Here is a 24,648-nt window from a genome sequence, read left to right as displayed (position 1 = left end):
ATGCTCATGTCTGCAGAGATGAGACATCTCCCATGTGCTCACAGATTGATAAAACACAGCAACCTCCAGGAAAACATATGTAATAGCTTATTGCCCTGTTTCATGGGGCTCACACCCTTTACCTGCTGGGGGTTCCCTTCCTTCCTTCCCTCCTTCTTTCCTTCCTTCCTTTCTTTCTTCCTTCCTTCCTTCCTTCCTTCCTTCCTTCCTTCCTTCCTTCCTTCCTTCCTTCCTTCCTTCCTTCCTTCCTTCCTTCCTTCCTTCCCTCCCTCCCTCCCTCCCTCCCTTCCTTTTCCTCCTTTCTTCTTTTTTTTCTTTTTGACCTGAGGCACAGACCTCCAGTCACATGGAGCCTCTCTGTCCCACCGGAAAGGTAAAAGCTGCGTTGGGTGAAACCACTCTCAAAGATGCTGAATCCCACCAAGAGAGACACCTAAGACAATGTCACCACTATGGCCTTTGATGGGTGAGATGGAATGTCTTGGAAGTATGTTCAGCCCCTGGCAGAGTAAATTAAACACGCACACACATATCTAGCCATATTACTCTTCTACATGATTCATGGGTCCTGGCCATCTACAATATTGCCTAATACCTTTCATTGGCATCACCCCCTTATGGGTTGTGTGTGTAACTGTGTGTCTTATTCCTTTTTAAGACAAAGCACTAAATCAGCTATATTTATAGAGGTTCAGCAGATGGCCAGCAAGCTGTGAAAAAAAATAATATTTGTCAGGCTTATAAATCTGAAAGGGGAGTTTAAGCAAAACTCCACAGCACGTGATGTCATTAATTTCTGGAATGGTATTTTATCTCTGCAAAGTTATGCCGGGCCTTCAGTGCACAGAGGGTGCAAGGAGTTACCTGGGTGCCGTAACAGCAGCACTGAAGTGCTCCTGGGCATCGTCACCACCCCCAAGGGAGGCATGGCACTGCTGTCCTCACGAAACAGAGGGAGAAGGACTGGGCTGCCCAAGGCTGTGCTGAGGAACCTGCAGCAAAGAGGGGAACCAAAGATGGGCCAAAATTTGGGTTCAGCGTGAGATGGGAGACATGGGATAGGCACAGCACTTTCCATGCACCCTACACCAGGTGCTTATGGCTGGAGCAGTGCATCTGTGCTGACTCTACAGAATTTCACTCACTGGCTCTTCTGGAGATTCATGAACATCCAGGCCCTTGCAGGGGCTTCAGGGAAGCCTGGAAGAAGCCCCAACATGAGCATAAAGAGAAAAACTGGTGAGGGTCAGGAGGGCAGAGACAACCTAGGACCATGATCCATCAGTGGGAGCCCTGGAGGAGTGAGCAGATGCGCTCCCAGCACGGTCCCAGAATGGCACAACTAATGCAAGATTGGAGTTACCCCTTTTTTCTTTAACCACTTTGCACAATGTATCCTCACAAAGAGAATCATGTCACAGCACTGCGGTGTTTTCTCTCATGTCCTAGCTGACCTATAACGAGTTTTACTCCCTTCCACTACTGGAGACACAGGGTTTAACTAAACAAAGCTTAAAATTGCATATAATGTATTAGCAAAGATTGCCAAAAGTCCTAATTAAGACAGGTAAAGGCTGTGTATTAACATCAGCTGATCAGAGCAGCCCCTGGGAATTTCCTCTCAGTAACACAGCAGGTGTGAAAATATAACTTGTCCCCTCTACGGGAGGCTTTAGGATGTATTAGCTGAAATGTTTTTAAAATACACTTTTCCTTCTAATATAAACCAGCTTGCTGCATCAAGTTCCTTTGGAGTCATAGTTTTTACAGGCAAAGAGTCCAATACACTGTTTTACAAAGGGATGTAATTCACAGCAGAGCATGGGATGACGAATCTGTTTGGCCGTTGGAGGTGGGAGAGCACCGCTGTGCCGGCGAGATGCACAGTGCTGGCAAGCGCTGAGCACCTTCCTTGCAATAACTGCCTTTCTAATGAGGAGGAAGAGTAAGTGCAAGTACAAAAAAAAAAAAAAAAGCTAGTCCTTCATGGTCATTATTCTTAATTACATTATTACTTCATTCAGGAGTACCACAAAATTATCCAGATTTGCCACTGCCTTACATAGATGTTTATACCAGCACAAATTGAGTGCTAAGTGGGTGTAAATCAATACCAACCCCTGAGCAGAGACTCCTGGTGTGGCAGCATTTTACATTCATTTTCTGTAGCAGTAAAGGATACCATAAACCAGTGGAAAATCACCTCCTCCCTCTCTCATTTTACCTGCAAGACCTCTAATACCAGGAGCAGCTCTCACTTGCCAGACCATTCCCAGCAGTGAACCTTATATACCCACACACGATTTTCCTTGCAAATCCTTGCTACTTTGCTTTTTAAATCCTCAGCCCTCGCGTTTTCAAACAGTAAGTGATAGCTCTGCTTGTCCCAGGTTGTTTGTCTCCACCAAGGACTGGCACAGTGCTCTGTGTTTCATTTAATAGCCCTCTCGCAACAGCCAGAATTTTCCTCTGAAAAAATAAATAAAGCTCCTCTCCCCACCCCTCAGAGAAAAACGCTCCCCAAAACCCAGCAAGAATCAAAGCTGAACCACCCGGGAAAGCTTATTTCTTAAAAAGGACCAACGAAGTTATTTTGGAAGACAACTGCCAGAGGTACTGTGAGAACATTGATATCCAAAGCTGTCATAATATTTGACCCTCAGAAAATAGGAATGTCCAGCCCTTGGGTAAACTGGGATAATATTAAATGGGAGAGGGAAAGAAAACACTTGTTGTCTTTCGGAAGAGGGACGCGGGGCTGCAGCAGCGCTCCTCGGCTGAGCGTGCAGGCAATGCAGAGATCAAAAGCTGAGCTTCAAGTGCTTCCAGTCAGGAGCCTTTCATCTGCAGCTCTGCAAGCGTTTAGAGATGAAAGTCCTAGAATTTCACTGGGAGTGACGAAAAACATTCCTTAGGACCCTGCTTGAAAGTGTGGCTGTCTGCAGAATGGATTTATATTTGGGTTTTGCGCTCTTTTTCTTTTTTTTCCCCATCTCTAGGACTTACATCATACACGTTGGGCCAAATGCAGAGGTAGACCAGCTGCAGGCAAAGGATATTTAACACCACCCCTCTCTGCAGTGGTGGGATGTGGAGTCTGCTCCATCAGCTGTGGGTTACCATCCCAGCACCTTCAACCAGATGTGTGCAGGTAGGGTTGTCTTACTCCCCCCCAAGAAGAGGGTCTTGGATTTAATCTTCTCCCTCCGTTGCAGGTCTACAGAAACGCGTGGCTGTCTCCAGGCGAGCAGCCGGGGAAGGAGGTGACCAGATTGCTGCTGCCGCGGAAAGCATCAGGTATGCAACTATTCAGCGAATTCTCGCAAATGATGGTTCTGTTCTCAGAAATCAGGATCACTCAGCATATGCTTCACAAACGGGGGGGGGGGGGGGGGGGAAGGCAGGGGAGGATAAATTCATGGGATAATTTATTCACGATGAATAATTCAACCAGCAGAAGTGACTACTCCAAAGATCGGGTCAAAAGTTGAGTGCTTGAATAAATGAATTGCCCTTTCACAAATATAAAAAGCAGAAATCTCAATATTTATCATTTGCAGACACACAAATATTCCAGAACAACATTTTCTAATGAAGTGGGGAGGGGTGTTAATAATAAATTCTATTGATAACTGGAGTTAGAAAAGCAAATAATAACTGACTGGAACATGTTTATATATGAAAAGTGACTTTTCAAACAAACTGTCAACAGTGGGCTGCATTATAAGACTATTAGGAAATAGGAACTCTGTAAATAACTTGCCTACCCAACAACTACTGAACCTGCTGCCAGTAAATAAGCATTACCTTAGAGCACGAACCACGCTGTCGCAAGCTCACAGAGATATGGCGAAAGCACAAGCAGAGAGGTTCGAAATCCACAGCTGAGACCAGAGGCACAGCCAACCAAGGCGAAAAATGGGAACCATCAGAGAACTCTCCTGGTGTTGCACCCTTAGAGGAGCCACATCCCCTTGCTGGCCAGGTGTGACCTGGGTTTTACAGCCACTGCTACCCAAGGACTGTAGTGTGCAACTCGGGCAGCGTCCCTGAAAAACCATGCAGGACAACCAGAGACATCTACCTCCAACCCAACCAGCGTGGCCACCACATCCTTTTCACTGTGATCAGCCACATCTAGGCTGCTCATGGCTGGGGTAAACACATATGAAGCACCCAGCCATAATGTGTCTGCCCCATCCACTGCTTCTCTGCAGTAAGATAACCGTGGAGGCTCGCTGTGCTTTCTTGGAAAGACATTGTCAACAGTTCCTACAGGATTTAACCCCACAGGGGTCCAGACTGGCATCCCCAGATGCTGTCATAACTTGAGCAGATACTGAATTTCTCCTGCATGCTTTGAGAGAGTCTGTCCTCATGGCGTTTACTGTCAATATCTGCTATGCCATCATGGCAAACCTGCTCGTTTCCAGTAATTACAGGGGCAGATCAATGTAGAAGTAGGAGCTGATCTGTGCTCATCAACTCATTTCACACAAGTTACTGTTGGTCATGCTTGCTCATGGCTGATCTAAGCCATGGGAGGAATTCATCGGTCCTGGAGAGTCCTCTGCCACCTTGCTGGCAGCAGTAACTGAACTTCAGCCAAACCAAGGGGATTTGGTTCAGTGCAGTTTGGACTGATCAAAATTAGGGTGCAGGTCCTGCGGCTTGGCTTAATCCAGTCTTGAAGTCATGCCTTGAGATCACATTCGGATGAAGACACTGGGAAGAGAGTGAAATTTAATTTTTCCTTATACTGTGCATAGCTGTAGTGAGCAGAGCTTTCAGCAAAGATCGGTCTTTGGCACATGGGGCTTAAGAAAAATGATTTGAGGCAGCCCAAAAAGGGGGAAGGAGGTTGATGGAGCTGAGGTACTGCTTTCCTTCTGCAATGGGGGTCCAGATGAAAAATCTCCCAATACTGCCTTCCTACAGCATCCTTCACCTGCCCTGAAGAGAAGACATCTCCTCAAACTGACCCTGACAACCAGCTTGGTGTTACTGAAGTACAAAGAACTGTGAAACACCACCCAGATGGTGTGGCAATGCAGCCAGGGTTTATGGCTTTGAGCAGGACAGAGAGGCAGATCTGCTGGGAAGGCCAGTGTGCCGAGTATCACTTCGCTCTGCCACGAAGCCCTGCCTGCTGTGACAAGCTATGGGCCATGCAGCAACTTGGTGGCCAAGGTAGGACTCTCACCCTGCTGCTTCACAGTCCCTATCCTCTTGCTGCAACCAGAGCGCAGCCTCTCCATCCAACTGCAGACAGAGATTGCAAGAAAGTTGGTTTGATTGGATTTATTATAAATAAATAATAATAAAAAAAATATTTCTGGAGAAAAAAAAGAAAAGGCCATTTTCAACGTGGCAACAGGAATAACAAACACACGAGTACAAGAGCTGACAGCCTTAATTTGCGGTTACATTTCTACAGCTTTATCTCAACAAGGATTCTGGACGCAGGGGAGGCAAATACTGCTCCTACCTTATAAAAGAGGTACAGGGGGAGAAGAATGTGGTCCAGTAATTATAGAAATGGTCTGGAGTCAGAAGGACTCCACTACGAGCAATTAAAAGGAGAATTAACCATAAGAAAAGTTTTCTTTCAGTTTTATAGCTAAACCCACAAATAGAAGAAATACTGTTCGGTTGAACTCCAACAAACAAGCATGCCTGACTTTAATGAGCAAAATGAAGGGCTTGTTTTATGAGACATGTAATATAATAGTCCCATGGTAAGGGAGCCTATTTCTCCACTGCTCTGCACTGCATGCAGTTATTCCAAGTGGTGCGAAGTGGGTGTAAAATGCTACCGAAACCAAATTTCTTCCTTGTATCCTCCGGTCAGATTCTACACCCCTTGCTTGCATTCCTGCACCACTGTTCTGCATGAATCAACAGATTAAAGAAAAAGGACTAGTACTGTGATTAGGAAAGGAGAGGAGGGAAGAAGAAAGGTTCTGGGCTCACGCCCTTGCCACAAACTTCCTGCATGATCCTAGTTGAGTCACTTCATTTTGGCAGAAGGTGTGATGGTGGGGCTCTGGCAGAGGTCCAGAGGTCCAAATTGCTGGTGAAGGTGGGGTGCACGAGGCTGGCAGACCATGAATCACCCGTGCCGTGGCTGAGCCGTGCACCTTCCCGTTTGCTGCCCCTTACCTGTCTCTGTGGAGCTGTAACTCTGCTCTCAGGGATGAAATACCATTCCCTGTCCCCGTGGTCATGTTGTGTGCCCACAGCCATCACGGCAGTAAAATACCCCTATGACAGGGGTGCACCAGAGTTTGTAGCTGAGTTTGTTGCTGTTATTGTGGCAATAGATACTGTTGTTTATGAATACAGGGATGAAAAATGAAAGTCTGGCAGCAACAAGGATGCAGCCTGGGGGAGCTGCAGATGGTTGGGATCTCCCTGCACGCCAGCAAGGACCACGGCCATCTCGGTTTTCCACATGTGTGAGGGACACGCGGCACCATCGCACACAACACAACCTCATCCCTCCCCATCACATCCACCCCTGCCTTCACTGAGCTCTCTCTCACACCAGAGTAAAAAAAAAAACAACTAACTACACTTATACCCCATCACCACTGCCACCACCCTTTGCCCCACAGACTAATCTGTTCTTACTTGCCCAGACTTACTGAAATAAAAAGACAAGTTGGTGTTTATAAATGTGAAAGAAAATATATCACTTATTTGCCAGGGAAAAGGTCTTTAGGCTATGTAGTAAAAATTATTTCCAGTTGACTTCTTCCACCCCATCAGTTTCAAAAAACCAATTTGTTGGCTACTTTGTTGCTTTATTCGAAGAGAAAAAAAAATCTTTTTTTTTTTTTTTTTAATTATTCTTGCTCTCATATTTCGTGTCATTCTTCTTGTGGGTAAGAACAAAGCAGGGCAATACCAGCATAGAGGAGAAGAGAGAAAGGTCCAACCAGCAGCTGGGTATGAGTGAAAGCAGTAATCTTCAAAGCTGGCTTTCGTGTCTCATAGCCCTTATGATATGAGACAACAACCTCACCAAGGGTCATGCTCCTTCTCCTCCTTCTTCTTCTTTTCTCTCCATTTTGGTGTTGCCAGGAGAGGCTGCCCTGTTTAGAGATACATAACCCAGGGTTGTACCCCTCAGGGCATAACACATGGTGAAGCCTGCTGTGATGCTCATGAACACTCTGGACTGCACTTTCCAAGGTGGTGACATCCCAGGGCCTTTTACCCAAAAGGTGCATTTGGCGGCACAGCAAGGCCAAATGGCCAGGATCAGCTCTAAGCAGATTGTACCACAGGGTCTGATGGCCACAAGGCTTGTGGAAATGGGTTAAACGTAATTATCACAACCTCACTTGTCCTACATCTGCCACCAGCAGCATGCTTCTTGCAATTTATATCCAATCATAAATACCTCCCACCTGTGCCTGGGGCCATGACCGGTGCTGATGAAGCGCATGTTGTGCCGGGTTGCAAACCACGTGGCACCTTCTGCCAAGCAGCAGCTGGCTCTGCTGGAATGACCCTGTCTTCATCAAATAGCCAACAAAACTCAACGTGTAAATGTATCATGCCAACAAACCTGCTGGAGTTGCTACTCCTGAAGAACTTCTCAGTGATACCAAGCAACGATCTCACCAACTGCGTCACCCTTCCTACATCCCTGGGGAGCTCCTTGCTTTGAGCTGGCAAGTGAATCGCCTTCCCTGCCAGGTTTGCTGGAGTCTTGGACTGATGAAGAGGAGGACAGGAAGGCAACACCAATTTAGCAGTCACCTCCCTGAGTGGGGGAAAAACTATCTTGATGTAATGGTTGCAACAGAGGTTTGAAAGGTAGGGCTATCTGCTGCCCATGTCCTGAGCCGACAGAAAATCCATCTCAGAGGTACCCAGGTGCTCTTTCCTCCCTCATCTGTATCACAGCAGCATCCAGAACTGGTTCTCACAGGTAACACAGGACATTTTTAATTTGTTTTTATTTGGGGTTTTTTTTTACTAACAGCAAGTACATCAGAAATCAAAGATTTTGGAAGATGAAATTCCTTGCAAGTTCAGGGTGATCTGAGCTAATAGTTTCAGCCAGTGGGAGAAACAAAAAGGAAAGAAAGAGAAAAGAGTGGGAGGGGAATTCTGAAAAAATTTCGAAACACATTGTTTCAACATCTAAACAAAATGGGTTCAGTTTTTTCTGAAATACCAAAATGTTTCATTTCAACATTTTCACATTGGTGTCTCAAAACAGCCTTTTTGTTTTACAAACGAATATAAATTATAAGAAAACAAGGTTAAATGCAAAGGTTAATAAATACAATAAATCATTTTGGGTTTGGACTGAAGAAACTATTCGGGGTTGACCCTACAGGAATCTTGTCCTTTTTTTTTCCCCCAGTTTGCCAAGAAAACGCAAATAATTTGTTTTGGTTTGACCTGAAGCAATTTATTTATCATTCTTGGAACGTGAAATGCCATTGTTTACCTAGAGCATCCCTGGCACCCTTTTCTTGGGGGAATTAGGAAGATCAAGGGGATGAAGAGAGACCACATTGAGTTGGCTGCGAGAAGGGTTGCTGTGGGCTCTGGGCTTTTTGATCCCAGTCAGGGTGGTTAGGTGCTGCGGTACCCACAGCGCCCTCAGGACACGAACCAGATGCAGGGAGAAGTGAGATCTTTTATTAGACCAAAATAAAAGATCTAATAAAACATATTATCTGCACCCACAAGACTTATCTTGCCTAGAGGATGAGGCACAGTCACTGCTCAAGTCCTTCTGTTCCGAAGGACATCATAGCATCCTGATCTGATTTTAGATTTTTTGGAAAGAAAATCAAGAAAGCCAGGTTTCATGGCGTGCCCTCTGTTTGGGAGAACAGGGAGGAAAAAATGCCCCTGTTGAACCACACAGGAGATATCAGGCATCATCTCCACAGGAATAACGTGGAGGCCCCAAAAATGGAACTGGCCCCAGGTTGTACTCCTTGCTGTGCCATGCCAGGGGCTCCTGCATACATGCTATTCATTTCGGTTGCATAATGCTGAGCTGCAAGACCTCATCAGCTGCTACTCATTACACACGCACAGCCCTTCTTGAATAGAAACCATAGCAGAAAATAGATCTCGGGATGTAAAAACTGACATCTTGAATTCATAAACCAAGCGACAGCATTCTTGTTTAGAGTCTGAGGGTGGCCTGTTCTGAACTTGCCTTTTTTTATACCAGATGAGTCTAACCTCAGAGCCAGGATGACTCCAGCAAGTATCATTACCCTAAAGCAAAGAAAAGAAAATGACTCAAGTCTAGCAGTGCTAGAGTCGCTACAAAGCACCCAAACAGGGGACACCAAGTCTGATCCTGCCATCTGTCCAAACCCATCGACCCTCTGATGATCTCCTCAGTCCCAACAATGGCAATGACAAAGGGTGCAATTCTGGGCTGCAGTCAGACTGTTTTCTCACACGTGATTTTCTAACTGGGGAAGTGCCTTGGAAAACCCCAGCCACTAGAGAGAGACAGAAAATAAACCAAGAAACCATCCCCCTCCACCTACCTCACTACCAAGCCAGTTCCAATGTTGAAAGCAGGAAGGACTTGTCCCATGGCATGTCCCCCTCTCTGTTAACACCAGGCTAAAGGAAGTCATGGTCTGAAGTGGTCTTCATCCAAAGAACAGACCTAGAGACACAAGACCTCGTGAAGCTCCAGCATCTCTTGGTGAGGCTGACAAAACACCAGCCCCACCACAGAAGTTGCATCTCCCTCGCCGCTCTGTTTTAACTCAGCTAAAGGAGAGAAATAATTTCTCTGCAGGTAGGTAGGTGCCCAGCCACAGTTTTCAGGGCATACTTGGCACATAGAAAAAAAGGCTGCAGGAATCAACACCCATTGCCTCCCTCATCCAGAGCTGTGTGAAGGAGAGGGGCAAGAAAGACTACTTTCATTAAGCAGTGGAGGGACTAGGGGAAGGACTCAATGACCTCTCAAGGTCTTTTACAACTCTAATTTTTTACAGTTTTATGTACCTGTTCCATTAAGCCATGGGTTTGAGGAGCTAAGGGTTTTATGCCAGATCTCCTGTATGAGCCCAGGCAGGACATTTAACCTCTCCTCACCTTTGCAGCACCAGGAAAATGTGTATTGACAGATCCATTCAGGGTCATGAGATACTTAGATAATGGTGCTGGGGACACTGAAGTGTCTGGCTGGCCAGCAGGTAGGGACAATGTGCAGGAGTAACCTGAGATGGCATTAATGTGTCTCAAATACACCTCACCACTGTTCCTAACCCTCCCATACCCAATCTTCACCAGTGCATCCACTGAAAAGTCTCCTCCCGCAGCTCCTCGTGCTCTCCCAGCACAGTGCTGGCATCACCCTTTCACAGCCTCCTTCCAGGGCGGCTGGCAGCGCAAGTCCCTTTCTCACCAACTCAGTGGGAGGGAAGAAATCTAATATACAAGATAAAAACACACCCTATGCAGCAGCCTGGCTTAAGCATGCTGTCACCAGGTTCTGTCTATTCGTCGTCAGCTCTTTCTACTTCCTCCACCTTTCCTCACATATTTCAAATCTGCATTTAATTCAAGTATTACATTCATTTATTTTCTTAATACTTTTATTCCCCTGAACCATGCTTTTATGGTGGGTAGCCGTCGTTGCAAGCATAGTGCTGAAATAAGGCACTTATTGGCTGCAGCTCCAGGGATTTTAACCGGATATCTGCCTTTGTTTAAATTAAGTAAATCAGGATGTTTCCTAAACACCATAAGGACAGCAGTTTAGACTTCTACTGAATCAACTTTTTGACCTAAAGCCAGCAATGTTTCAGTCAAGGACATTCCCTGGATGTATCCAAGGATTCCGAAAATCCCCTTCACCAGGTCCCAGGAGCTCTGCGACTCACCCTGTTGGGGACACCAGACCTGCTCCCTTTGGAGGGGATGCTTACCCCTATAGAGTGACTGTTTGAAGACAAACTTGTAGTCACTCAAAACTGAGTGAGATACATTCCACCCTTCAAATCAATTTTTGCATACAAAACTGTAGTTTACATACTTGGAGACATAATCACCCATACCTCCTGATGAAAACAAACCTGCAGCCATGACAGAGCACAGCTGTAGACATCGCTACAGACAGAGCTTTGGTATGGGTTTGACAGAGCCATGGGCTGATGGATGCTGTGTTCCTCAGTACCTTTTCCTACAGAAATGGTTTTCCTTCAGTTTTGATTACGTGAGGGTTTTCTAAAATGCTCAAAGCTGGACATAATAGTGAACTCAAAGTAAAACAGGCTTCAGCACCGCTTCTTACGCTGGTAGCTGTCTGGGAGCCCAAAGGTTAAGCACACAACTTCCATAAGCAAGAGCAAATGGCAGATGGACAAATCTTCCCAGCAGACCCATGGCCTTTGGATACTGGAGAATCCCCAAAGCCTTTAAAGGATCTGTGCATCCTGGGACTTGCATTTTTATTGTCTTCTGAAGAAGTAAACCACAGTGGCCCAGCCATAGTCCATGGGCACCCAAATGAACTGGAAAGTTCCAGCTCACCCAAAGGAAAGAGAGGCTGCTGCTTGCTGGGGATGGAGGGAGGGTGAATAATTCCTATCAGAAATTGGTCCAATTATTGGAAATGCTGAGAAAAGCTAAGTGTACAATAAACTACGGTGGTTCCCAGCATGGAGATGCTTTGAGCCAGCAGGAGCTCTGCTGTGCTTCAGCCACAGGCCACTGACAAAGAAAATAGAAACTGCTGATGAAAGTAATCATTAATTGTCTTAAACAACTGAGGAAAAAGCTTTGTCATCAAATATCCACCTTCCTTTTGTCAAGAAAAGCTAATGCATTTGCAGTACAGGATTTGGAGAAGAACAATCTCCCAAGATCAGATTTAGATTGCTTGAACTGATTCCCATTTGAAGCTTTGTGGTGCTTAACTCAGTTGTTTCCATGGGATGGAGCTTCACCCTCAAACCGTTACATGGGCTTTACTCTTCCAGCCTCTTTCCCTAAAGTCAGCTGATTTATTTAAGAAAAGAGATGCTTCTGTGTATGAATGATGCCAGTAAAACATGATCAGCAGTCCTGACTGTGGCATATCTACAGAGGTCACTGGCTTTGAAGGCCTTCTTAAATATACTTTATTTGTCTCAGCTAACGTCAACGTGGTGATTCATCCTGTTTCTCTAGGCCAGCAAAATGAATGAGCATCATTAATGTTTTATACTGAGGTGCAGAGCGCGTAGTTAAATGCCTTCACACAGGCACTGACGTCACACGAGGATGTTTTCCTTCACTTCTCCTCCTTGGCATTGCCCAGGACTTCCGCGGAAGAAAAAGCGTACATAGATGCAACACAGGCCTTATGTGGCTCCGCAGCAGCACCCTACATCACTTAGATTTTACTAGCAGTGCAGTTTTTTAGATGAAAGCTGTACTGACATATAAGCAGAGCTCAAAATGTTGTTGAGATCAGCAAAAAAGGAGGTTAAATAATTAGCTATAAAAAAAGCAAACCTAATAAGAAGCCAGGTAATACCTAACTCAATGGGATATTAGAAAGCAAAGGAATCTAACTGAGGTAATTTACGTATCTTGGCACCACTGTGCAGCTCAATAGGAATGTCTGGAAGGAAATCACATCTGGAGTTAGCACAGCAGTGTTAACCAAGATTTGATCCTCAAAATCTATAGCTTAAAGTCCCATCACTCAGGCTCCAGCTCTTATATTATTCCCATGTTCATAAATGGGTAGAAAAAACCTCTGAAGGTCCAGAGACCCAGCCAAATTACTTAGGATGCAAACCCCTTGGGAAGAATGATGTCTCTGATTAAATGAATTTATTACAGAAAGTGCAGAACTTGATCAAAGGATCCTCTGTAGTGGAGATAACCTGTAGACGTACCTTGAAGCAGCTTTAAATATTGCATCAATAGCAGTCTAACCCAGCAGCACAGTGCAGTAACTACCCATGTACTTACCCTGTTCTTTGGGTGGGTTTTGCCACTATTTTGAACCTGCACCTGCTCCTAAAGATATATGGTTTGGATCAATCTGCTCTGAGTTACAGCCACAACAGTGATGGCAAAGTGGACTCAGAGAGTTCATCAGATCAGAGTCTTCAGCATCACCCAGTAAGGGAGAGGCACACAGCAGATATATGGCAAAAATGAAAGCAGAGCACCCGCAGAGGCTGTCCTGCCATCAGACAACTTGAAGAAAACACAGAAGGGGATGGCTACAAGCCACTCAAAGAAAGCTGGGAGAGAACATATATGAGGTTTAAGAGGACATGCAAAGAGCAGCTCAAGCTAGCCAGGGATGACCGAGAAGTTGCATTAAGCGTCTGATGGAGAGGGAAGCATCCAAATTCAGATTCTTCAACGTCTTGTTAGTGGGTAAGCATAAGCACAGAAGACAAAAGGAAATAATTCATTTTTCAGCTTGTTTCCACTACTGTCCTTCAGTGCCTTCAGAGCTAAAACTGACTGAAGCTCAACAGGGTAAACACAAACCAAACCAAAATCCAGCCTCCTTTTTGAAATTACTGCCACTAGCTGCTCATTTGCAACTAGTTTGACACCAGAGCCTATTCTGTGAGAGTTTAAAACTTGCTGAACCTGGATGGAGCCACGCTCCCTGCAACCTGCCTGCTCCTGCTCACCGTACCCCTTGAGGTGGACAGGGCTGCCCAGGCGCAGAGCTGGGAGCAAAGGGCTTTCCCAGCACGGCTAAGCGTGATGACCCTTGAGCAAATGCGCTTTCAAGGGCAGACACCGTATCTTTTCTTTCACCTCTTTAATCTTATCAGTACTGCCTAAACCTGGTCTAACAGGCCATCCAAGGGACAGCGATTGCCTCAGGGGTGGACATGCAACTGGAGAGAGACTGCCAAGTATGCAGATGGTTGTTGTCTGCAACAGCATTGCTGTGCAACAGGCTGAGCAGGGATTCTCCAGCCATTTCCTAAGGAAGAGCAGAGCATGTCCCTTGAATTTGGCTTCTGCAGAGGCTGCCTTTGATCAGAGCATCACCAAAGCCTCGCCAGATTACACTCCACTGGACAGATCCTCAGCTGTGGCAAATCAGCGCTGCTCCCCCGGGGTGGATGGAGTTATGGCGTAACCCCCCTGCAGAGGATCCAGCTCTGTCTTTCATCCAGCTCGAGCATCAGTGATAAACACAGCTAGTTTCAAATGCCTTTGTCAGTCTTGCTGGAAGAATGCTGATTGTGAAATGGGAATTTGCAATGCTAACAAAATCCTGAAGAAGGGCTGCTGAGAAAAATAACTGCAAACAAACAAGACCAAACCTTCTCCTCGCTTAGAAAATTCACAGCATCCCGCAGAAGTCATAGCAGGGAGGCAGAGACGGACACTGAACACTCCACTTCACGAGGAAGATCTGTGGGCAAAGGACACCCGATGCTGCAGAGGCGATTGCTGGCTACTTTGCAAGACTCCAAAGCATCAAACACCCGTGCTGGCTCCAGGATGGAGGTGTTGGACTATAGCACTTTGGTGCCTGCGCTGTTTTCTCCTCACATTTGCACTGACTCTGGACACAATCCTCGCCTTTCTGCTAAGCTTTGCTGCTCCCTCAGCACGTTGCACCACCACGGTATAGCGTTGCGTTGGTGGGTGGAAATGATCCCCTGTAAGGCATGTGTAAGCAGAGACCCTCGCTCCCTCGGCCCACTCAGCTTCTTCTTGTTTTCTTGCACCTTCTCTCATTTCTGAGAAACTCACCCTGGGCTCAGTTACTCCGCCTGCACCGTCTTTCGTCTGGAATTAAAAATAGAGTTGGTGCAGGCAATTTCTTAACTGATTGTGAATATGAAGAGGTGAGAAGTGAAAATTAACTTTCCACCCATTCTGGCCCAAATTGCCTGGAGCCCACGTCTTGTATTTTCTGCCCAAGTGAAAGGGCCATACACACAGCTTTGGGGAAGAGAAGGGTTAGATTTCACCACTTAATTACAGAGCTGCAGTCCTCAGGCTTTGCCCTTTAAGGTTCTAGCATCCTCAGGAAGTAAAAATTATAATACAGACCAAGGTGGGAAACACAGAAGACAGCAATTACCAAAGCAAGTACTGCAAAAGTAACACCAGGTGATTATGGCAAGGCAAGACCTCTCCTTTTGAGAGACCACCTGCTTCTTCTGCAGACCTCAGCAGGGATCTCCCACACCTCTTACCCCAGATCCTCTCTCATAATACTCCTCAAGATGCCCCTGCGCTCCCCATTGCCATGGGGCAGTTAATGCCCACCAGCATTTTTTTTCCCCAACCAACATTATGTCTTCTAACTTGAATTTGCCTGTGGTGATCCATGGTGGAAGAGCACAGCCAGCTCCCAAAACACAGAGGCTTTATTTAAATAAAGATAAGTCCGCAGATGTGACAATGGCACAACCTTTTTATTCCTTTTCAACTGGGTCATTGCAAACGCCAGGCGAGGTTGAGGTATTTCAAATACAGGCTGGGATAAAGACTGAGTGCAACAGAATAAAAAGAGCCAGAATAAGGACAAGTGATTATTGCACACAATAACCAAAGGAAAAATAACATTTTTCAATCTTCCTCCATCAAGTACCTTTGATAGGGAAAGAGTTAAAGTCCAAATATGTCTTCCCCCCCCCCCCCCCAAATAAGTCTCACGGTCTCTTGGCAGAATGAATTTTGCCCTGAAAATTTCACTGACCCCATTCAGTTAAATTCACAGATCTTTTAAAGTTTTCTAACATCATGAAGCAAAAAAATAAACACTTGCGACGTTAAAAGCACTGCAAAAAACTTTGATTTGGGGAATTTTCCTTACTCACTCTCAGGTTCGAGCATATGGTTAGCATTTTGGCATCTGCTGGCAGCCGGGGACCGGGCAGAGGTGGGATAGCCCTGGCTCTGCTCAGTGTGCACTGGTCACCTCCGAGCCCCCCCTGGACACAAACAACAGGGCAGTAGTTTCTCAAAAAAACATGAAAACCCTTCAACCGCCTGCAAAACATGAGCAGAAGATCACTAAATGAAACAGCCTCCTCAATTCAACATTGATCTGAAAGGCAAGCCACAAAACTGGAAGAAAAGGGAGGGAAAGAGCAAGGAATCCAGATGGCAGATTATTATTTGTTGCCTTTTAGACCACCGTTGGCCTGAAATCACGGCCCTAAGCTGCGGTTTCCAACTAGATGAGCCATTGGTGACGTGGCCATGCTGTCTGCTTAGCGTAATTCATGTATTTGCAGCAGTTGCCTGCACAGGTTCCCGGAGCAGGGTGGGCTCACGACAGCATCCAGCTCTGGACACGGCAGAGCAGGTACCCCCAGCTGCAGGAACAGCCCTCCATGGATGGAAATGATGCTCCAGTGTTTAAGTGTCCCCTAGTGAAACACCATTTCCTTCAGGTATATCCTGTGTTTTCTCTTCCAAGCAGGCTTTTCTTTTGCTTTCAGTTGGGTGGTTCATTGTGATAAGCCACATCATCTTATTTTAAGTTGTGTTTATTACCAGTTTGACACATTACACTAATATTTATTTTTCAAATAATTCCATGAAACGCTTTACTGATGCAATTGAAATGGATATTAACTTAATGTTTGCCCTTATCAGGACCAATAGTCACCAGATTTCTTAAGTCTGTCCAAGCCTGTTTACAAAAGGAAACATATTTTTCAAAGCTGCAGTGAGCTAGAAGCAAATATATTTCACACATTGTAAGAAACCAAGAGAACTTGAATTTAAAGTTAGCACGAGTCCATTTCCTAACACAAAACTCACAAATGCTCTTCTCATTTCTCTGAACACAATATTCCTCCTGCAAAATGATCCATAATGAGCCATTTGTCGGACTTCAGACCTTCCAGTAATGCTTACAATTTCCTGAGAAGTCAACATTTATTTTCAAGCGGCTGAGTCAGGCCACAGGTAATTTACTGGCTGAAATCAAAATATGAAGTGTGGCATTTTGAAAGCTAATGTATAACTCTGGATGAAATCCATAATGCCTCAATGTGTTTTAGATAGCAGTAATATTTATGACAAACGATTGTCATCATTTGTTGTGTTTATGCCTCAATTACCGTGTTATGTCATACACTCCTGCGTAGTCAAAATCGGCATTTTAATTTTAGAATCGTCTCACGGCATACCGCAAAAAAAAACGTATGAAATATAAGTAGCATACTTTAGTCATCTAGTATGTCTCTCCATCAACCTTATCTTTCTTATCTTTAAAGAAAACTATAATTGGATAATCTTTACTTAATGTAAACTTCTAAAAGCTGGAAGCCATTTCAAGATTACACAGATTAACTGTGGCTACCTGTGAGAACATGCTTCAACATTTCTATGAATTCGGGGTGGATAAAATCAAGTGTCTCCAGTATTTATGAAACTATTTTGGCAAAGAAAAGACTGGAAATTTGTCACACAGCCCTCAAGAAAAAATGATAATTTTTCTGTAGTGTCCTTGTCTTTCTTATAACCCTATGAGCCAGTCAGCTGGCTGGAAGCAAATACTGGTTTTAATTTTCTGTTGGTTTGCAGACAGAGTGCTGTCTGGCTCCTAGGTTAACTTTATCACTGTCAGCTGCAGAAAGGAATACATTTTCAAAGTTCAGATCGTTTGATTTTTATATATTTTTTACATGTACAGATATTCCTTGCTGTCTAGCTGCACAGCTGCCTGCAGAGAAATCAGCCTGACAGTGGATTATCCCACTTCCACTGTGCAGTAAGATACAAACTATTACAAATATTTTCATATTTCTATGGTTTGAGGCATCAACAGCCACAGAGAAAATATGCCCTTTTCAACCAAGTTCCTACTTGTGTTCTCAATTGAAAGACGAGCTAATATATTCCTGGCAACACGCAACCCTTTTGTCTTACCATGGCCTAGGATTAATACTACGCCTGAATTTTGGAGGAGGACAGAAATTTGCTGTCGCAATGAAGTGACTTGTATGAACCAGAGTGGATACTGCAGCCGCCTGCTTGTTGTTGTTTCTGAAGTGCCCAGCTTTGTACACTTTTCCTCCCAGAAAACAAGGTTTGCGCTCCAGTGCTAGGCTAGAGAGATTCATAAGATCTGCACCGCTTGCACGCTGTCTCCTCTGAGCCCACCATGAGCAATTAAGAAGCAATTAAGAAGCAATTTCTGGGTAAACTACATTGAGCCTTTTGGCAATTATTGCTATTTTCCCGATTCATTTGAACTGCTTTCTCCACTCGTTGCATCAAGTTTGGAAACTCATGACTTGATTTCGTCCATTAATGTTAGTTCCCAGTTACTGTTGTAGTTACAGTCTACATAGGGATATCAGTAAATAATTGAAAATACCTGAATAATATTTAGATTCAGCTCAGAGCAAACCTCTGTACCCCCTAACTAGCAGGTCCACAGATTCCAGACACTGTAGAGACTGAAGCAGACAGTCAGTATAAATATATGGCAGAAAAGAAAATCATATTTGGTTACAGAAGAATAAATATATAGTAATTTTCAATTGGTTTTACTGTAGTCTGCGGGTCTCTGGGGTACACTGACTTCTTCTGAATGGTCTACAAAACGTAACAAGAAAAATAAGCCTGTTGTCAGTAGGCTTCAATTTAACTATACAAGGGGCTGAAGCTCTGCTGGAAAAAATGTGGATGTCTGCAAATGAAAAAAGATTGAAAACCACTGACTGAAAACCACTGGCTATTCTGGCTGCGTTTCTGTAAGGAAGACTGGAGTTACACTGTAAAAAATACCTTCAGAAGTATCTATTTACCTTTCACGAGTACTGAAGATATATTTGCAGTTTGCAAAGAAATTGCGATCTTGGGAGTTGGACTCGATGATCCTTAAGGGTCCCTTCCAACCTGAGATATTCTATGATTCCATGATCTTTCAGATTTAAAGGTGATGCACAAATGTGAAATAGCGCTGTGCGTGAAACGGAGGGTGCAGACCCCGACCTCAGGCAAGGTGGTGGTTTGGAGAAACAAAGCCTTCAAGCCACTGCGGATCTCCCACCTTGGACCACCTCTGGCGCTTCCAGCCAGCACCCGTGGGCCAAGGGGCATCCAGTTTCTCTTTACACCCCTGCAGTGAAGCCTTGAAGCCCCTCTCCACCCACAGAGAGCAACACCACAGGCTGCTGAAAAGAGGTGAAAACTCCCCCTCTTCATGCATTTTCAGAATAGAGAGATGGGCACCATCATAGAATCATAGAATCATAGACTGGTTTGGGTTGGAAGGGACCTCAGAGATCATCTAGTTCCAACCCCCCTGCCATGGGCAGGGACACCCTCCATTAGCCCAGGTTGCCCAAAGCCTCATCCATCCTGGCCTTGAACACTTCCAGGGATGGGGCATCCCCGAAGCAATTTAAGTTCAGAAAGTCATATTTTGGAGGCATCTAGCTCTCTCCATTGACCATAGAGTCAGCCCAGGTCCATCAGGTTCCTAACTCAGGTGCTTTGCTAACTTCACTTGAAGTTATGTGGGTTTTTCAACCTGAGTAGACATGGACAACAAAGTGTTGCAGAGGCAGAAGATGCTCAAAGAGGGTGGGGAGTTTCCAGAGTCACACAGTTAATGGCAAATCTGGGGCTAAACCTTTGGTTTTCTCCATAAATAAAAACCTTTGACCAGCCAGTGAATCTTTTACAAGGTGCTCGAGATCAGCGGTACCTGGCATCCAGCGTTTCCAAATGCTTATTAATGATTCATCTGATCTATTGACCTAAAGTAAAATTAGCTGTGAAAAGCATGGCAAAGCCATGCAGGCCTTGCAGGGCTGATTCTCGACAATACATCTGTCCCCCAGCACTTTTCCAGTCACATTTTAAATTACTCAGGGTTTTCTTTCAGAACAGATAGAGCTGACCTGTGTTAAAAGTATACGCAAAAAAAATGGAGCAAAATGCAACAGATGAGGGAGACAGACACTAAGTTCTGGAAAAACGCATTGTGAGCAATTTCTTCATATAAAAGAATAATAAAGAAGAGAATTTCTATCCCAGGAAGAGCTCCCAGCATCAAGTTTCTAAGAAGCCTGTCCAGTTTAGGAAGAAAGCTCTCTCATTTATTCAAAACATCCATTTGCCCATCTCCCCGGTGCCAGCAGGACCACCACCCGCCCCTGCCCGCTGCAGCATCCCAGCTCATCAGGCACTGGCAAGGCTGTTTACGCGTTGCAAACTGTGCTATAACTTGAGCAATCAATTCCCTCCCTAGGAAAGAGGCTGCTAGAGCATCGCAGTGTTCCTGGAATGTTTGGAAATACTTGTCAAAACACGACTCTGGTTTCATTGTTAGTTCTATTAACATTCAAACATTTCCCTTGTTGATTAAAGGCATTGGCTCCATGCAACGTCTTAAAGTCAATACCTACCTGCCTCCTATCCAATTTCTTATGTAACTGCTGCTTTCCACACCACAAATGTTTTTCTCCTAATGATGAATGAAATGATTTATGCCACAATTACTACGCAGGGGCCTTTCAGGGCTGACGAAGGCCAAACCTCCCTGACCACAGGTTGCATTCTTCATGATGTTTGATCTGGACATCCAGCACGCTGTGTGAGGGGAATCACATTTCTGCAAAAGCACAAGATCCCCGAGGTAGTTATCGCTTTATTATGACAGAGCTGGATGCGGTCCCACACGACAAGCTGCAGACCAGGAGTTGGTATTTGGGAAGGCACCTTCCACCGTGTGTACCATGGGGATAATAACACTTAACTATCCCCTATAGAGTCATCTCTGTTTATAAAGTGTCCTGAGACCCTCAATTGCTTTTCCACTGCAAAGCTGCTGGATGTGCACATCGGATCTGGAATACATATGTATGTTGCTTCTTATTTCAAAGGCCAGTAAAAGCTATAGAGCCACCCAATTCTGTAACACATCCTGTATACTTAATACACCAACACGTGTCTGATGCACCCACCCTATCTCTGCAGCAGAATATACCCAGAACAGAGCTTGTGCCATGTTCTTTGGAAAAATACAGCTACCACAGGAATTGCAAAGAGATAGCCATACCAATCAGCCTCTAGATGTGGCTGGGCTGGAGTCAGACGCAGCACTGTGTCAGCACTGGCTTGCGGGAGCACGCAGGCTGTGTGAAAGCAGCACTAAGAATGGCTGATTTGTCCCTGTATTCAAGCCTTCCCCTGAAGTAAGACAGCATGCCACTGAGAAAGAGCTCGCCTAAAAGTCAGAGTAATAATGCTCTAACATTGACTAAAATTCTGCCGACCCTAATAGATGAAAGCCCTCAGCTCATATTTATTTTAGGATGTGGCTGTTTATGCTGAAGGCTCCCATGCTGCTTGCTGTGCATCCCTTTCCCTAGCTCGGAGTGGGGCAGAGCAGAAGAAAAGCCCTGGAGAAAGGAGGGTAGGATGTGGCCACCCAGCCACACAGCAGGGCCAGGACTTGGGGGACAGTCTCCGAAGGGTTGGAGACAAGGGGTGTTTCTGCACCCCCCTGCTGCGGGTGGGCAGCTGGGGTGGACGGGCAGCAGCAGGCAGCTGATGTCCTTCGGTGGCGTCTGGTCGCACCCAGGAGAGAGGACTTCGACTATGGCCACCGGGCTCCCAGAAGCTCATCTTGGCAGCGTGTGGTTTCTCCTCACAGGCATCAGTCTGCACAGGCTGGTGGGGGATTAAACAGGTTGTGGCTTCATCTCAAACACCCCCAAAGTAAGGTGTCCTGCTACACCCGCGAGTGCAATGCTCCAGCCCATGTTTGCTTGAAATGTCCTTTGTGGTGACAGTACAAATAGATCGGGCAGGCAGAAGTGATTGTTGTCTTCTTTCCAGGCTCCAGACCACTGTCTTGGTTTACTCCAAGGACAGGGAACACCCAGCCTGCACTGGCGGTCAATGGCACCTCCAAGAGCCGCTCGTGACCCTGGCACAGTCCCTTGGCTGTGCACGCAGAGGCGGTGCTAAGTCAGCATTATTTCGAGGTGTGATTTTAAATCTTTGCTTCTCACACCCTCCACAGGCTCGCTCTAGTGTTTTTTTCTCTCAACTTTCTCCAATCGTCTGCTTGGCTCTCCAGGCTGCCAAATTATTTTACCTCTGCCAGCACCTCCCCGTACGCTGCTCTTGCAGGAGAGAGTTGGTGTGTCTCTCCAGCTCACTCATTCCTTCTTATGTCACTTCAAATCAAACAACTCACCCTGTGCAGAGCCCTCTATTCCTCATCTGTCCGCGCTGTTCAGTGGGAAACAAATTCCACAGGACGAAGTTGTGTTGCAACCAGCTCGCAGAGGGTGCAGGCACAGAGAGAGCCTTCACAGGGTGGCTTAACCTCTCACAGTGTTTACCCTGACAATCATTTGGATCCTTAATCCTAGCAACAATGACTTTCGGCTTGAAATTCAATAAACCTGCCTGGTATCACAGTCCTTTGGGCTGGCTAGTTAATAAAAAATGGTTTAGCCATTCCAATGCACCTTATTGATATAAATGGATAGTGACATGAGCTCTGGAGAACGTACCCCGGCGGCTGCATCGACTGATGCTATTTAACCCTTGGATGCAAAGGGGTGGGCGGCTTGGGCTTCTACACGCACACAGGGACACTGATCTCTGAAACAATATCTCAGTTCACTCTCGTGAGCTCGTAATGGTCTGTGGAGCTGAAGGAACAGCTCGTTACAGCACTCAGTCTGGCTCACAAGTCAGCTAACAAGTCCCAGTTTTGATAAGAAATATTTGGCGATATTTATTGTGTGTACCTAACCCGATACGATTCAGAGACTCATGTGACCGCATCTCTGATCAAACTTGCCCAGCGTATTAAAACTTGCATTAAAGTTTCTCCTACTTCATCGCTCCAACTCCATATTGATTCAGGAATTGCTCTCTGCCCACTAAGGAAGCAAGTTCTGCAAGGATCCACTGACGGGGTTGTACGGAGGTACCCGTCCCCAGTATCATTTTTGCAAGTTCCTTATGGAGCCCAGCACTGCGTTAGCTCAGGGCAGTCCCTGTCTGCTTTGCTAGATACAACAGCTCCGATGCGCAGGCAAACGGCTTGCAAAGCTGCAGGGGAGAAGGGAAGGGAAGCGGCTCGTGCCACCGCACCCCGTCTCATCGCACGCTCTTCTCCAGCAGCGTCACCAAAGGTGACACAGGGAGCCTCAGCCCCAAGGGCTTTCGGACAGGCATCTCACAGCCTGTCTCGTCCACATCTCCTGAACAGAGAGGCAGAAGGAGCTGCTCAAAGCATTCACGCCTGGAGCCGATTTTGCTGACCGCAGCCTGCATTTAACTTATTTTGAGACTATCAATAGGTTGCACTTTTAGAGAGATTAGCAGCCTCCCTCCCAGGCAGGGTTTTGGAGAGGCATGAAGGGAAAGAGGGGTTTTAGCCATGCCAAAGCCCCCAAGGCCTGCAAGGCCCCCCAAATTTCTTCTTAGGACAGCTGTTCTCAGTGGCTGAGCCCCCAGGGAGGTCTGGACAGATGGAGGTGCCCTTGGGAGCGTGACGGTGACAGGCTCGGACACCGAGAGCACCGCTGACCACCTTGTATTTCAGCCACTCGCTTGAAAAAGGGCAGCCGCTCACCATCCTTGAGCTGCCAAAAGGGGTTTGATTTTCATCACTGACAGCTCTGGATATTAAGAGGATAGACAAATATAAAGTTCTGGGAAGGGAATGTTTATAAGGGGTAAAAGGAGAACAAACACATTGGCAGCGAGAGTATCCCTGCGTGAAGGCGAGTGCGCGCTCCTAGCTTGAGGGGGAAGGAAAACTTTGGGGCTAATACACGGCTTATGGCATAGTAGTCCCAAAATAAATGCAATTGTGTTGTGCAGAGTTTACTAGACTAGGTACATGATTTTTTTTTTAATAGTAAGAAAGTGGCTGAGACACAGTTCAGAGCCGTAGTTTTTGCTGCACAGCACTACGACCCAGGCTCTGCTACGGTGGCCGCCGCAGTGATGAAGCAGCATCAGAAAACCTGCGCTTAATCGGGTGTGTGCTCCCCAGCCCCACGTGAGTGTGCTGCACCAGAGGTTAATAAACGGGAAACCTAAAAATATCCCACTCTAGGGAAAACTGCGGACCTTGAAGTCCTTCATACAGGACTATCTCAATACCCCTTTGATTTCCTGTTGTAAAGGGCTTCCAAATGTTATAAGCTTTTCGCTTTCGTCCAAATGAAAACCAGTTCAAAACCATTAAGAGGCTGAGCTGACTTGATCCAAGATGCAGACTTTACATCTCCCAAGTAACCTTAAAACTCCCCGGGTTCAGATCGACCATTTCCATCCTATTACCCTACTCCAGAAGCATCACAAAGGTGTTTGCCTTCACCTGACACGGAGGCACAGTCACTGTGGCACTTCTGAAATGCAGTCTACGGTGTGAGAAACCACCCTGCACTCTCACTTAAGTTTCTATTTTAGCTGCGGGCTTAGGAGAGGTCCTCATCCTCCTTTGCTGCTCCCCCTTGGAAAATGGGGACCGTAATGGTAATAACGCGTGTTACTCTTACCCTGCTGACTTTACATGAGATCAGAATTTGGCCCCACTTTTGCAAAAAGTCATCTTCAAAATAACCATGGCAAACACTCCCCATATAATTATGCTGCTGTTGTTTTTATTTTTATCGATTTTCTGGCACCTCCAGCACAGCAATTGTG

Source organism: Balearica regulorum, chromosome 4 (genome assembly GCF_011004875.1).
Source record: "Balearica regulorum gibbericeps isolate bBalReg1 chromosome 4, bBalReg1.pri, whole genome shotgun sequence".
Classification (NCBI taxonomy): Eukaryota; Metazoa; Chordata; class Aves; order Gruiformes; family Gruidae; genus Balearica; species Balearica regulorum.
Note: the sequence above shows the minus strand (reverse complement) of the source record.